Consider the following 15,763-nt stretch of genomic DNA (forward strand, 5'->3'; position numbering starts at 1 on the left):
AGTATCATCTGACAAAGTTAGTACCTTTGTAAGACACAAGATTAACTGATATGAAATGTTTCATGCACCAAGATCTGATATTTGAATAGTAATGTTGTGTTAATCACTGTTTACTACACTGTGCTTTGTCAAAAGGTATGTATAGGAATGTACATATAAAAATGTCATAATTACAAGGTTAGATTGTACAACCATGAGAGTATTAGACCAAAAACATTCAAGGAAGAGACAGCAGTTTCTCAATAGCTTGTTCTGATGAAACACAAAAACATTTGTTGCATTTTATGCACAACAGGCATGGTTTGAATCCTGGGAGTGGTAGTAAGCTGTATGCATAATTTCACATAGGATTTTGTAAATATGTGTAGAAACAGTCAGGTAGTATTAACAGAAATTTCATCCACAGATCTACCAGGTAAGAAAAGGTATAAAGTAGGTGTAGGAAGGCTGCAGTTATACTGTGTCCAACACCCATGGTCCAACCCCAAGGGTGCAAATGACAGCAAGATAAGTACATACACCAAGTAGTCTCCCTCAAGTGTCATGCTGTCACAGCTACTGGTCCCTGCTGTCAACAACCAGGGTGACTGATAGAAATCAAGGCACAGTATGGCAGTAGCACACACACACACACACACACACACACACACACACACACACACACACACAAAATATGAGTGCACATATGTAACCTCTCTCAGGGGTTTGAATGTCCAAATTTACCTCCAAATTCAGTATATATGCACAGCTGTTGCTGTAGAAGAAATGGACAGCTATGGACCTTCCCTGCACACATCATGCACATCCCTAGCTCTCTTTCATTTTGTTTTCCCCTATTCGTGCCTCCTTTTTCACCACTTTCCCATCACCCCTTTTTTCTTTTCTTTTAAAGAAATTAGCACAGGGATAAGTGTGAGTAAGCAGTAGTAAGTAGGACTAAGCCTGTTAAAGTGGGACTAAGTGATGCTTACACAGATTAAGTACTTTTAAGGCTAATTGTATGTAAGCATAGTTAACTGGAAATTATCTTCACCAATAATCTAAATACATAAATGAATGGGTATGTTTTTCACCAAACCTACCATTGGGACACGTGTTCTATTGTTCTACAAATATTGAAATGTTTTCCAATTAATGTTCCCTGTTCAAATACTATCATTGGTGGCCTGTTGCTATCAATGTGACCTGCATGCCGGTGTAATGCTGACTGTGTTTCCATATATGCATGTTAACAGTGCTTACCATTGCACAAACCCACACAAACCTGCTTACAACTGCTTAAAAGTGCCTTAATCACTCTGTATCCAACAGCCCTTGTTCTGCCTAGCAACAAAATAAACAGCCCTTGCAGTTCTTGAACCCAGAACCCCACATACCATAGTCACAGCAATTTATCAGTAAGCAATCTGAAATGTATGGCTTTAGGATGTTTTCTCAACCATACCCTGCTTTACAGCCAGGTTACAATAGGGAGGGAACACTGTGCAACTAGGAAGGATTGGTATCTACAAATATATATATATATCTGAAAAGAAAGATACACATAGAGAGAACGATAGATATGTATAGACATACATATATGTGCATGACAATATACAGCTGTATTATCAATACATACTGAGATATGCGTCTGTGTGTGTTTGTGTGTATGTGTGTATGTATATATATATATATATATATATATATATATATATATATATATATATATATATAGATATATAAAATATAATATATATATATATATATATATATATATACACACACACACACACACACACACACACACACACACACACACACACACACACACACACACATAACTATATATATATATATATATATATATATATATATATATATATATATATATATATTAAATATATATCAAAATACCCATACAAACATATGCTGCTGATAGACCACCCATAACTGGGGCAGCATGCACAGTTGGATACAAAAGGACCCATGACACTCACATTTGCCCCCCCCCACACACACACACAGTTCAAATACATAAGTGAAAAGTACACTTCTACAAAATCAAGATAGGCCATACACAATGGCCAGAAATACAACAACCTCTTAGCAAAACAACTAAAATGACTGAACATAGCCAAGATAAATACAACCAGCCAGTAATTCACACATGTTTATTATACTCATGTCTTGGCCAAAGCCTTCAAGGAGTAAAACATTACAAGAAATACTTGTTTTAATCACAAGAAGCAATTAACACTTAATTACATCATTAAATACAAAGCCTCCAGTTACACTACTCATTTAACCCCATAGGAGATAAAGTATCACATTTAATAATAACAATGATTCTGTACATAATAATTGTTCTTTTATGAATGTTTCATCAAACTAAGGAACCGACTTTTTCCAAAACAGTACCTTAGAACCCACTACTGTCCCTCAAAACATGCAGTACTCACATTCTGCCCCTAAGTCTTGAACCTTCTCCACCATTTATTTGGCTTGTCTCCACAAGTCTTGTTGTAAGAGGTATTAGCTCACACAATTCCAGGATGTCTTCCTCACAAGTAATGGAAAGAGCCAAAGTCCACATGGAGTACTCAATTATAGAAGTGTGTTGCCATAACATTGACTATTGGAAGATGCTCTGCATACAGTTAGCAAGTGGGGAACACCAGTTGGTGCACAGGCCATCACCTGGTCATGAGCATCACCTACAAAAGCCATATTGCCACCTATTCAAGCCAGCTCTATCCTTGTAGTGCACAAAGAGAGAGAGAGAGAGAGAGAGAGAGAGGAGAGAGATAAAACAAATAAAAACAAAACCAGAAAACAGGAAAGAGTAGAAAAAAGTATGTGAAACATGTAAGCATGTAATTGAATGCAGTGCTTGGTCTGTAATAATGGGAAATATGATCTGAAAGAATATATGCTCCAATAAGACTTGCTGTACTAATATCCTGCTGAACAGCTGATATGGCCATATAATTTGGCCCTCTCTGCAGTGAGAGAGATCACAGCCATACCTCTCAACTGTACATATCTTCACAGAATGTCCAGATTTTCCCATCATAGTTTTTTTTTGTCTGTTCCTCCAGAAATCTGTACTTTTCTGGCAAATAGCTGAGGGTCAAAAACATTAAGTAATGACAAACAATTGAATTTAAGATTCCACATCCTTAAGAATATTCACAGTAATGCAACATGTATTATTCTACAAACTTCTTAAGTTTGTAACAGGAATATTTAAACTCTGTCTCTATGTATCCCCCCATCATTTTAGGCTTTGTCCAGATGTGATGGTCTAAGAGGTTACGAGATAGGATCACAGCTCAGGAGCCTGACTCACCCTGGGAAAGGACAGCTCACATATGATAACCGCTGGGGTGTCTGTCAAACCATTGTGACTGTGCCACTGCTAGGCCAGTTAATGGGATGTTGTCCATATCCATATGTTACCTGTGAATATGTGTATGATACATGCTTGTCTTCTAAATCTAAGAGACCTATATAGGGCATGTGCATAGTAAATTACTGTTGCAGACGTGTGTTGAACTGCATGTGATATATTGAATTAATAACATTCAACTGTACAGTGTTCTGCTGGACAGTAAGCACATGTGTGACTGATATCTGTAGTCAAATACACATATACCTGTGTTATGTCAGTCAAACCATTGGCAAGTATGTGAGCAATGACATTGTAACATAATAGCCTGCTTATGACTGGTGCACATCTTCCAAGTTATCACAGTGATGTCAAAGCCTACTGTGCAATCAACTTATGAATGTATGGTGCAGCTATATTAATACAGTATCAATACTGATGTCCCTTTTGTCACCCATTTATGTGTGCTGTTGTACAGAAGTCCTGCTATAACAGGTTGAAAAGCATGATTGAGCAGCAAGACTGTAAATACAGTGTGCCATACTGACATAGAATAAAAATGTATACCAGGTATCCCCTGAGCACATGTATGTATGCGTATGTTCAGCTGGAAGGCACAAAACTAATAACGTGGATTTCAAGCAGTCAGGTAAATAGGTTGCGCATGTTGCACATGTGTGTAATATCAGTACCAGTGCATACAACAGACATAAATGTGTACAGCTACTGGTTGTTGCATTGCCCTGACATTTATATGGGTATTAGAGTAGGCATGATTATCAGGTAGTAATTGAAGAAGTGTCCAGCTGTGTTTTGACACTCTGTCCATGCCTACCACTAACAGCTATATCAACACCTATATCCAGTGGATATCAGAAGTGTACACACCCCTGTTGGAATGCCAGGTTTGTGTGCTGTATGACAATGAGACCACAGAAAATAATTTCAAAATGTTTCTCATCTTAAATGTGACCCATAATCTGTACAATTCTGTTGAAAAACAAACAAAGCGGTTTCAAGGAAGGTGAGCAACTATTGCCAAGTGAAGACGTGCCATGATGTTAGAGTCCAAACCAAGATGAATGAATGCTGTAACTATCTCAACAGGTGCTTACACAACATATCAGTTTAAGGGTGTGCACACTCATTCAACTGACTTATTGTACTGATTATTTCCATATGTTTTCACAGACCAAATTGTTATGTTTTCAATTGAATTGCACAAGCTATAGGTCACTTTAAAGGTGGGAATTGTTTTGAAATTAGTTATTGTGGTGTCATGTTTCAATTGCACAAATACCAGGCATTGTAACAGGGGTGTGTACACTTTATATGCACTGTAGCTATATGGACTCAGCAGTACCCGACCTGTAAAACCAGCTTCCACCAAGGTAGAATAATCCCCTTTGGTGGACAGCAGCAATACACAAACCACTTAATAGGTTGCTATATTGGCTGTACAGGGACACAGGCAACAACTTGGAAGCAAGTTCACCTATATCTGAGCAAGCATGTAAGTTCACAAGTGACTTCCTGTAAGGCTGACTATGACTACAAATCAGACATATCCACAACACCAAGGGCAATTGCAACAGTGTCTCCACATATGTTGCCAGTCTCAGAGGCAACAACACAATTCACCCTCTACTGGGGGTAAAGCACACCTCATACACACATGCCATGGATATAGGCAACCTGCATCAGACAGGTTAGGTGGGAACATTGCCACCCTGTCCACCCCATTTGTATAGGGGGTAATGCACATCAACCACAATCCTCTCCTCATCAATGGTGAGCATGTACATATTTCCTACTGATGGCAACAACAGCAAATCTCCATGGGGCATAATAACATCACTGTCTGCCTCCTACATGAACTCAGACATGTGCTCACAGCTCCATCACACACTGCAGTCAAACACACACTTGCAACCATCCACATACCATCCACATGGAAGATGGCCACTGTCATCCCTCTACACAGAAATGAATGGAGAATAGAGGATTTTGCAAGTGTCCAACATTCGGGGGAATAAGATAGCTCAGGGCCAGGAGTGTAATGCAAGGTGCTATAGCCATGATAGATTAGAGGGTTATGGTCTAGTTTGGATTATTTGCAAGTAATATCTACTGTTGATGTGCAATTTGACAACCGTATGAGGTCCTGTGACCTTTTTTCCTGTTTATGTCTTCCAGGTAACATGCAGAGGGCTCACCTCCCAGCATTCTTTGTTGGTGAAAATGACATAATCACCTAATTTGTAATAGAACATTATGCGGGTTTATTTGGCCGAACAGCACAAGATGTGCGGGAGAGGACTGCCCTGTGGAACAATCTGGTCCACAGGGTAAATGATGTTGGACTGCACAGCAGAACTTATGAGCAGGTGCGACATCAGGTCAGCAACTTCATCCAGCATGCCTGTCAATGGGCTGCTGCTGTAGTGAGGGACCAGCTAGCCACAGGTGGGGGCCCAGCCATCCAGCCCCCACTGATACCCACAGAGGAACTCTTTGCCAACCTTGGGGCACCCACCCAATGCACAACCCATGAAGCTGAAGAAACATTGTGGAGGTGGGTTGTACCCACACAATGGATGATGACCATGCAGGTAAGGCCGCAGTGCACATTACTAGAGCACTGTTGTTTATCCATTTCTATCTGTATAATATCTATGTGCTATCCCAAGCAAAACCAAGACTCACTCCTCCAAGAAAATGAAAACAGTACCTTGCCATAAACAAGCTATACAATAGAAGGAGGAAACTAGTACAGAAAAGAGTAAACTCCCAAGAAGGTAAGACATCCCTGATCAGTATTAGCAAGAAACTAAGATCCCTCATAAAATCATCCAAAGCTAGTTTTGAAAGAAAAATTGCCAAGGACTCCAAAGATAACCACAAGGCATTCTTTAGCTATGTCAAGAATCTAAGTGGCAATTCTTAGATCTACTCGGAGTTAGTGCAGAATGGCACAAAATACACTGAACCGACTGATATCGCCAACATCCTGGCAGGCAGGTTCAGTGCATACTTCACCCCTCTCACCCCCAAAAGGGCCCATAACCATACCAGAAGAATGTAGTGCCCCTGAAATCACAGACATTCAGGTTAAAACAGCCCTCTCCGAAGCCAAAAACAGCATCAATGGGACCGGATGGTGTGACAGGCTGCATACTACATGAGCTCAAAGATGAACTAACCCCTCACCTAAACACACTGTTCAAACTCAGCCTCTCCACAGGCTACATGCCCATAGAGTGGCGCACAGCAATGGTTATTCAGCTCCTCAAATGTGGTGCCATAACAGACCCTGGGAACTATCACCCCTATAAGCCTAGTCAGGCTTATAGGGCTTGGTCTGCAGGCTATGGAATGCATCATCATGGATCTCATTAATAGAGACATTGGGAACCTCCAACACTGGACCCTACCCAGTTCAGCTTTATTAAGGGCAGATCATGCCTCCTAAACCTGGTGGACTTCTTTGAGATAGTTACCAAGGCTATAGACGAGGGAAAGGTGGTTCACACAGCCTACCTAGACCTTGCAAAGGCCTTCGACACCATTCCACATTCTGGTATTATAGACAAGCTCATCAGCCTGAACATAAACCCCTATAACATGAGATGGGTTGCCAACTGGCTCACGGACAGAACCCACATGGTAAGAGTTGCGGGAGCTAGGTCTGACTCTAAACTGGTTACAAGTGGTGTTCCCAGGGCTCAGTCCTAGGACATCTCCTGTTCAGCATATACTTCTCAGAGGTACAGGCAAGTGCAGGAGGTCTATGGCTAACCAAGTTCACAGATGACTGCAGACTAGGGGCTATAATTGACTCTCCGGCTGACACAGACATCCTCCAAAAGAGTCTCACTGAGACAGATACCTGGTATCAAAACCATGGCCTCAAGTTAAATGTCAAAAAGTGCATAGTCATCCCCTTTGGAAAAAACAAAGTATCCACAAACTACCACATAGGAGGTAGCCCCCTAAATACAGAAGATGTAATAAGGGATCTGGGGATCCAAGTCGATAGTAATCTCTCCTTTGATAATCACATTGCCAAAGTGGTTAGAAAATCCTCCTATGTGGCCCATCTAATCACAAAAGGGTTTGCATCCAGATCAAAAGAGGTCATTGTGCCCTTCTATGCATCACTCATCAGACCCATCATAGAGTACAATGCCCCATTTGGGATGTACCTTACAAGACACCGGCAACAGATGGAAAGACCACAGAAGTACCTCACCAAGAGGATCACTGGCCTCAAAGAGATGCCCTATGCAGCTCAACTGAAGAAACGCCAGCTGTACGCGGTTGCATACCACCTACTCAGAGGTGATCTATGCCTGGCATACAAGGCCATGTCCAACCCAGAATTGATGGACATGCTCCACCTAAAGAAAACCATATCCCCTTGAGCCACATGCTCTAGGGATTTAAACCGCACCACAACAATAAATAGGAAGTGCTGGAGGGATAGATTCCTGTCCCAGAGACTCCCCATGCTCTGGAACAAGATTCCAATCTACATTAGGCAGAGCTCCTTGCTAACACTCTTCAAGAGAAACCTTGATGAGTGGATGGGAAATAGAAAGTTTACCCCAGGGATCACATCAATGGTTCTACTGGACAGAGGCACAGGGAACTAATCTAAGGGGTGGCAAAAGCCAACACAATTCTGGCTAGGCTTATAAATGCCTTCAGGCAGATAGCCTAGTACCTACATATGAACCTATGAACATGCATATGTCAGATGAGATAGTAGGTCTTGCTGGTGTTTAGTAATGCATAGACGTGCACATCTATGGTGATGGCCAGCATATTTTGTAGTATTGGAGGATGTACTGTTAATGTGCTGAAATGCTGCTTCCACCCTGTACCAATGCCACATGAGTGGCTACTGACATTACCTGTTTCCCTCAACTATTTAGGTCCATCTGGTATACAACTGGGACAGCAGCCTGTAGATGATGAGTATGGAATTGTTTGGTTGAGGTTTGCCAATACACCGGCCATGTTAAGGCCATGCTATTTGCCATGCACACATTTATCACACCTACCCATAATGCATGATGTACATGTTCAGTTTTTTGGTGTTAACTGCACTGCATCACAGTGGTCACCATGGTGTCATATCTGAAGGGTATGTAAGATTCCTGCAATATACCTCACAACCTTGCTAAGGAAACAGCTCCTATACTTTACAAAGAAAAAAAAAAAGCCCCAAACCAGGCATGTCCAAGGGTCAGCTTCCGGTGATTTCTCCTGTCCACCTGGTGAATCTGGGCATACTGGGGCAATGCAGCAATTGCCTCATGTACACAGACAACCCTCTCCTCCTACCATCCAACACTACAACCTGTGAGAGATGCACTTACATAGCCAAAATGGAAGCAAAGCTCTCTCCACCCAAGATTGTGCTAAACAGTCAAGAGGAGAAGGTTAACACCCACACTACACCTCAAGCAACACATAGCCCTTCTAAACCCGCACTACCAACACCCACATATAGCAACACTAAATCCACATATGCAGAGGTCCTTAACTGTAACCTGCCCAAGCAACAAAGACCTCTGAAGCTGAAACGCAAACAAACACCAATCACAACCAATGTGTCACATAGTTCACAACACCAGTGTGCCACCCAGCAACAGACCCTAAGGCAAGACAATGTACTTAACACTTTAGTCATAGGTGACTCTATAGTCCGGCACACTGATATCCCTCTCACCAGGTTGAATAAGGAGAAAATTACAGTCAGCTGCCTGTCGGGTGCCAGGATCCGCCACATAACGCATGCACTCAAGTCACTCCACAACAAGTACAAATATGACTCTGTCATTGTCCATGTTGGAGTGAATGACTTGAGACGTACCTCCCTGGACTACATGAAAAGAGACATGGAAGAGCTCTCGGATCACGTGGCCCAGGCAGGTATGACCCTAGCCCTGAGTAGCATCCTGCCTTCGCCCAGAATGATACCACAATATAAGGATAAAATGATTGACTTCAACAATTGGCTAAGCTTATGGTGTCATTCAAAGGGGATCCAGTATCTGTCTGCCTGGGATGACATGATTGACAGACCACGATGCTTTGCCAGAGATGGTCTGCACCTGTCACCCCTGGGATTCAGGTTACTGGCTAAGGCTCTTGCCACCCCTATAGTGCCTTTTTAGGCAAACTTCAAAGGACAAAACCACCACCGTAACAGGTACAAGCATGCAAAATCTGAAGGTAATGCTACTCAATGCTAGAAGTCTAAACCTCAAAATGCACTCTCTCGAGGCACTCCTAAAAATGGAGAACATCGATATCTGTGCAGTAACTGAGACCTGGTTCAAGGCTCCAGATAGCACCTCTGCAATACCAGGCTACAACTCTTACCACACTTTTCGGCCACCAAACCAGGACCGAAACACTAAAGGTGGAGGAGTGTCAATATTCACCAAGGATATTCACACCACCAGGCTAGTTGGCCAACACAATGTGTCTGAAATTCTCCAAGTGCAACTAACACTAGGTAAGACTGCAATCCAAATTGTAGCTTGCTACAGATCCCCCACCATACCCCAAGATTCTTACTACACCTTTCTAAACATACTGGAAAATATTAAGATAGAACCAAACACCCTAATACTGGGTGATTTTAACTACCCTGCTATTAACTGGGAAAACTACTCATGTCCCAACACCTTTGCGCAACGGTTCTTGGAATTCATAAATTCCAACGCCGTGGATCAACTAATCCATAGTCCCACCAGGGTCTCCAATATCCTAGACCTGGTCATTACCAACATGGGAAATCAATGCTCCATACCTATGGTCACCCCCTCGTTAGTCAGGTCTGACCATAAGCTAATCACCCTTAACATCCACATCCCACCCCCACCCTCCAGTAAAGAAACCACCATAAAAAACTTCTCCAAAGCCAACTTCATGCTACTCAAGTCAGAAGTGACAAACTTCATGACACCCATACAGACGGGAACTGAAAGATCAACTGCTGAATCCTACACTAAGGCACTGTACGAGCACATCCACTCATGCATGAATCGTGCCATCCCAAATAGAACCAAAATGCTCTCATCCAAAAAAAGGAAGCCAATCTGGTGGTCCCCTGCCATAAACAAACTTTACAACAAAAGGAAGAAACTTTTGCAGAAAAGAGGAAAATCCCAGGATGCAAAAAACTCCCTTACTAGCCTCAGTAAGAAACTGAGATGCTTCATAAAATCCTCCAAAGCTAGTTACGAAAATAAAATTGCCAAAGATTCCAAAGACAACCACAAAGCATTCTATAACTATGTCAAGAATCTAAATGGCAATTCTCAGATCTGCTCTGAGCTAAAACAGAATGGCATTAAATATACTGATCCGAAGGATATTGCCAATATCCTGACAGATCGGTTCAGTGCCAACTTCACCCCCCTCTCACCCCCTAAATGGCCCATCTCAATACCAGAAGATTGCCAAATTCCAGTAATAACGGCCACACAGGTACAAAACGCACTCTCTAAAGCCAAGAATATAGCATCCATGGAACCAGATGACATCCCGGGCTGTGTACTACATGAACTATAATATGAACTGGCACCTCACCTAAGTGTCATGTTTAATCATAGCCTCACTTCAGGTTTCATGCCCACTGAGTGGCGCAGAGCTACAGTTATCCCAATCCACAAGGGGGGATCCACCTTGGATCCCGGAAACTACCATCCCACCAGTCTGACAAGCCTTACCTGCAAGGCCATGGAGCGTATTATCATGGAACTTAAAAACAAAGACATTGGCAACCTTCAAACACTGGACCCCACCCAGTTTGGGTTTGTGAAGGGCCGATCTTGTCTCCTGAACCTGATTGACTTCTTTGAATTAGTCTCCAGAGCCATGGACAAGGGTAAGGTGGTCCACACAGCCTATCTAGACCTTGCCAAGGCCTTTGACACCATCCCCCACTCTGGAATCATAGATAAACTTACTAAGTTGGGCATTAATCCCTATGTCACCCAATGGGTTGCTAAATGGCTTACTGAGAGAACCCACACTGTAAAAGTAGCCAACTCCAAATCCAGCTCCAGACAATTGACAAGTGGAGTACCTCAGGGTTCAGTCCTGGGCCGCTCTTGTTTGGCATCTACTTCTCTGAAGTACAGGTCAACACTAAGGGATTCTGGCTAACAAAGTTTGCAGATGACTGCAAACTGGGAGCCATTAATGAATCCCCAAATGATGTGAATACTCTACAAAAGGGACTTACAGAAACAGATGCTTGGTGCCAGAGCCATGGGCTCAAGCTCAATGCCAAGAAATGTATTGTTATCCCCTTTGGGAAAAAACATGTATCCATGAATTACCATATAGGTGGCAGTACACTAAACACAGAAAGTGTGATAAGAGACTTAGGGACACAGGTGGACAGTGGTCTCACCTTCGATAACCACATCGCCACAACAGTCAGGAAATCCTTCTATGTGGCACACCTCATCATGAAGGGCTTTTCATCCAGAAAAAAGGAGGTCATTGTCCCACTGTACTCATCCCTCATTAGACCCATTATAGAATACAATGCCCCATTTGGTATGTACCTCTCAAGACATCTGCAACAACTGGAAAACCCTCAGAAATACCTCACTAAAAGAATCACAGGCCTAAAGCAGATGCCCTACGCTGACCCCCTTAAAAAACTCCAGCTATAGTCTTTCGCATATCATCTACTCAGAGGCAATCTCTGCTTAACATACAAGGCCATGTCAAACCCAGAGCTGTTGGACATGCTACACTTAAAGAAATCCCAATCCCTCAGAGCTACACGCTCCAGGGATCTAAACCTTGTCATCACAATAAACAAAACATGCTGGAGGGATAGGTTCCTGACCCAGAGACTCCCCAGACTCTGGAATAGATTGCCCATACATGTCAAGCAGAGTGCCTCTTTGGACCTCCTCAAGAGGAACCTTGACGATTGGATGGGAGAAAGGAAATTCACCCCAGGGATCACGTCAGTCGCCCTGCTAGACAGGGGTCCAGGAAAGTAAATAATGTGGGAAGAAATAGCCAGGGAATTGTTATGGCTAGGCTTGTATAGGCACTAGGGCTGATAGCCTAGTACCAACCTATGAACCAACCAACCTATGAACCTATGAACCTGTTAGTGCAAGATGTGTGGACAAAGACAAACAAAATGGTGGGATGAATGGGCTACAGTAGGGATATGTATGAAACTTTACCCTTATACAGTGGATACAACAGTGTACACAAACCTATTAAGATGGCAACTGTTCCTGTTATATATACAAAGATATACCACAATAATACATACCACACATTTTACAACCTGTAATGTGATCCTAACATGAACAATTAATGTGTAAAATACAATTATTTGTTAGGGCAACAAATATGGGGTATACAAACCTTACAAAATAATGGATGCGTATGTCTGCACACACTCAAAATAACATATTGTGAAGGCAGCTTCTGATGTACTGACAGCATTCACCCTACTTTAGTACACACCTGCCATCAAGTACAGGACCTCAATGTCACACCAAGTAATGGTCTGCTGTCCAAGAAGTATGTTCATGACATTTCCTCAGTTGCCTGCAACAGACTCAGCCATGGCTTGCACACATCTTACAAAGCATCAAAGGGATCCCATACCTGAAATGTAGCAGTCAGGAGTAGGGAAAAAATTACCTGACCATTGCATATACTATAGAAAACAGTACAGACAGTGGTCTAGAGGTGTATTAAATATGGGACAACAGTGATGTTGAAAAGAACCAGATGCCCATCCAAAACAGATGACAAAACATGTAGAAAACTGGCCAGATAGGCTGCCAGGAGACATGCAGCAAAACTGAGGGAGTTGCAGGAATGTCTAGCAAGTACTGCCTGTGTAGTACATGTGGCAACAATTGCCTGGATTCTGCATAAGTGTAACCTATGGGGTAGGGTAAGTAGATGGAAGATTTTACCCACAAGAAACACCATTCAGGGCTGTGTACAAGTAGCAAAAGCATAACATCAAGTCTCCCAAAGGCATGTGTTGCAATGTGTAATGGTGTAATGAGACCAAGGTTTAAACCTACAGACAGTATTCATAAAGATATGTGTGGTGCACAAGCAACACCTCACTACACCTCAGGGTCACCATCCCCATCTTGAAGGTTGCTGGTGCCAGTGTTACACCTTTAGGGTTGCTGTTCATTAGCTGGAACTAGGCCTGTAGACATGGTGGAGGGAATTTGGAACACTGCAAAATAACACTCACATGGCCCACAGTTGTCAAGCATCTTCAATATGGCTGAGGGTGGGAAGGGGTTTCAGCTTCAAACACAACTGTGAACTGAAGCATACATCCAAAGCTAGCTAAGAATGGCTATATCTGAACACATTCAAGGTTATGATTTGGGCCAGACATAACCCAGACTCAACAGCAATAGTAAAGCCCCTGTGTGACCTCCAAGGGTTGTGCACATGAACTGGCCTTGCAATCTGACAGAGTTGTGGGACCTTTGTAAGGAAGACAGACCAAATAATGCCATGTCAAGTAGTGCCATGCTAATATACCCCTTCCCAGGAATAGTAACTGCTATAGTTTACTTAACAGGTGCTTCAACAAACCATTGGTTTAAGGGTGTTCACACATATGCATCCCCCATATTGTACGCATCTCATTCAGTATCTTCACGACTAACAGATTTATTTGATTCTTGATTGGATTGCACAGGTCATATGTCACATATTAGGTGTGTGAAATGTTTTCAAATGCAGTAGTTGGTCTCATTTCATATCATAGAAGAGGCTGGCATGTCAACAGGTGTGTGTACTTTCCTCATATCCTCATTAAGCTTTGAAGGTCATTAGTGTAACCGGGTTTTATTTCAGATACATGCACTGCTGATGATGAGATCTCAAATCAAATGTCAGTCATTAATTAGTGACATTAGTCCTCATATCATCCCAGTTATGTGTCAGACAAACACATAGGGATTGTGAGGAACAGAGCAAACATAATTGCCAGAAATCTACACATTCAGTAATGATTTGTACAGTTGTGAGGTATGGGCTACAGTAGATGTCAGTGTGCTATACAGATGCACAGCAATAATGTTTACATGGGTGCAGTGTGTTCCTGGGGACATCCCCTACTAACATAACTCATACATCACAGAGATAATCTATATTGTTAGTAACAAGAATAAAGAATGGCTGCAATGCATGATGTTGAGTACCACGTGTCATGCATATCAACTGTTGGGTAAGGTGATGTCTGTGTAATATATTTGTGCCACCTCACCTGTAAGTGAGTGTGTGTGTGTGTGTGTGTGTGTGTGTGTGTGTGTGTGTGTGTGTGTGTGTGTGTGTGTGTATGTGTGTGTGTGTGTGTGTGTGTGTGTGTGTGTGTGTAGTAAGTAAACCATAATGAACAGGTATTAATTTACATATATTGTCTTCCCCTTACAGGTGGCAATGTGGGTCAGGGTCCCTCCCACAGAGAAATTGATGTCAGTGTCTCTGCAGTCTCTGGCAAAGATGATAGGCATAGTGAAGCACAGGCAGGGCTGTCAGGGGCTGAATCTGTGCCCTTGGTTAGCATCCCACTTTTTTCCACCACATGCCCACACATACCCCATCACAAGTGGCCATAGATGAGGGAAAGTTGGCAGGTGGTGGCATGGGACAGGAAAGTGTGGTGACTATGGTAAGTGTGTCTGTAGACACCAGCCATAGCTAGATAACAGGTGAGGTCCCACACAAGCAGATGGACAGGGGCACTTGTAGGAGGACTGCTGCCCATCATGCCTCTGCCACAAGTGCCGCAGCAGATGTCACAAAACGCATGTTTCAGACCATCATGGAGGGACAGGCACATAATGAATGTTACAGCAGAGATGGTCTGAGGCTCAAGAGGGCTACTCTTCTTGCTGTAGGTGACAATATCTGTGATATTGCAGATGCCCACCATTATTATGTGAAAGTCATGAATCCACAGTTGGGTGAGATGGTGGTAATCCTCAACCGTGGGATGTCTGTGCTAGAGCATGTGGTGGGAGTAGGGCTTTGGCCACATGGAGGTAGGACAGCACCACAAACAGCTGAAGGTCTATATAGCCATGTAACATCTCACTCCTGCTCCCGTAGTAGCAGCACCAGTAGCTCCACTGCAGGGGGGCGTGCTGTCTACACCACAGTGCAGCAGACCACAGGCACATGCCCCTGGATGGTACCAACAGGGACACAGATCCAGCAGACAATTGTCATTGTCAGGGGAGAGTACCATATCTTGGCTTCTGTCTGGTGGTGCCTGTGCAAACCCCGGAAGTTCCAGTTCCTGTGTCTGTGGCCAGACATAGTGAACTGTACACCCTGCCATGTATAATC

The sequence above is a fragment of the Protopterus annectens genome, chromosome 1.part0 (assembly GCF_019279795.1).
Source record: "Protopterus annectens isolate FY-2018-M chromosome 1.part0, PAN1.0, whole genome shotgun sequence".
In the NCBI taxonomy this organism is placed as follows: domain Eukaryota; kingdom Metazoa; phylum Chordata; order Ceratodontiformes; family Protopteridae; genus Protopterus; species Protopterus annectens.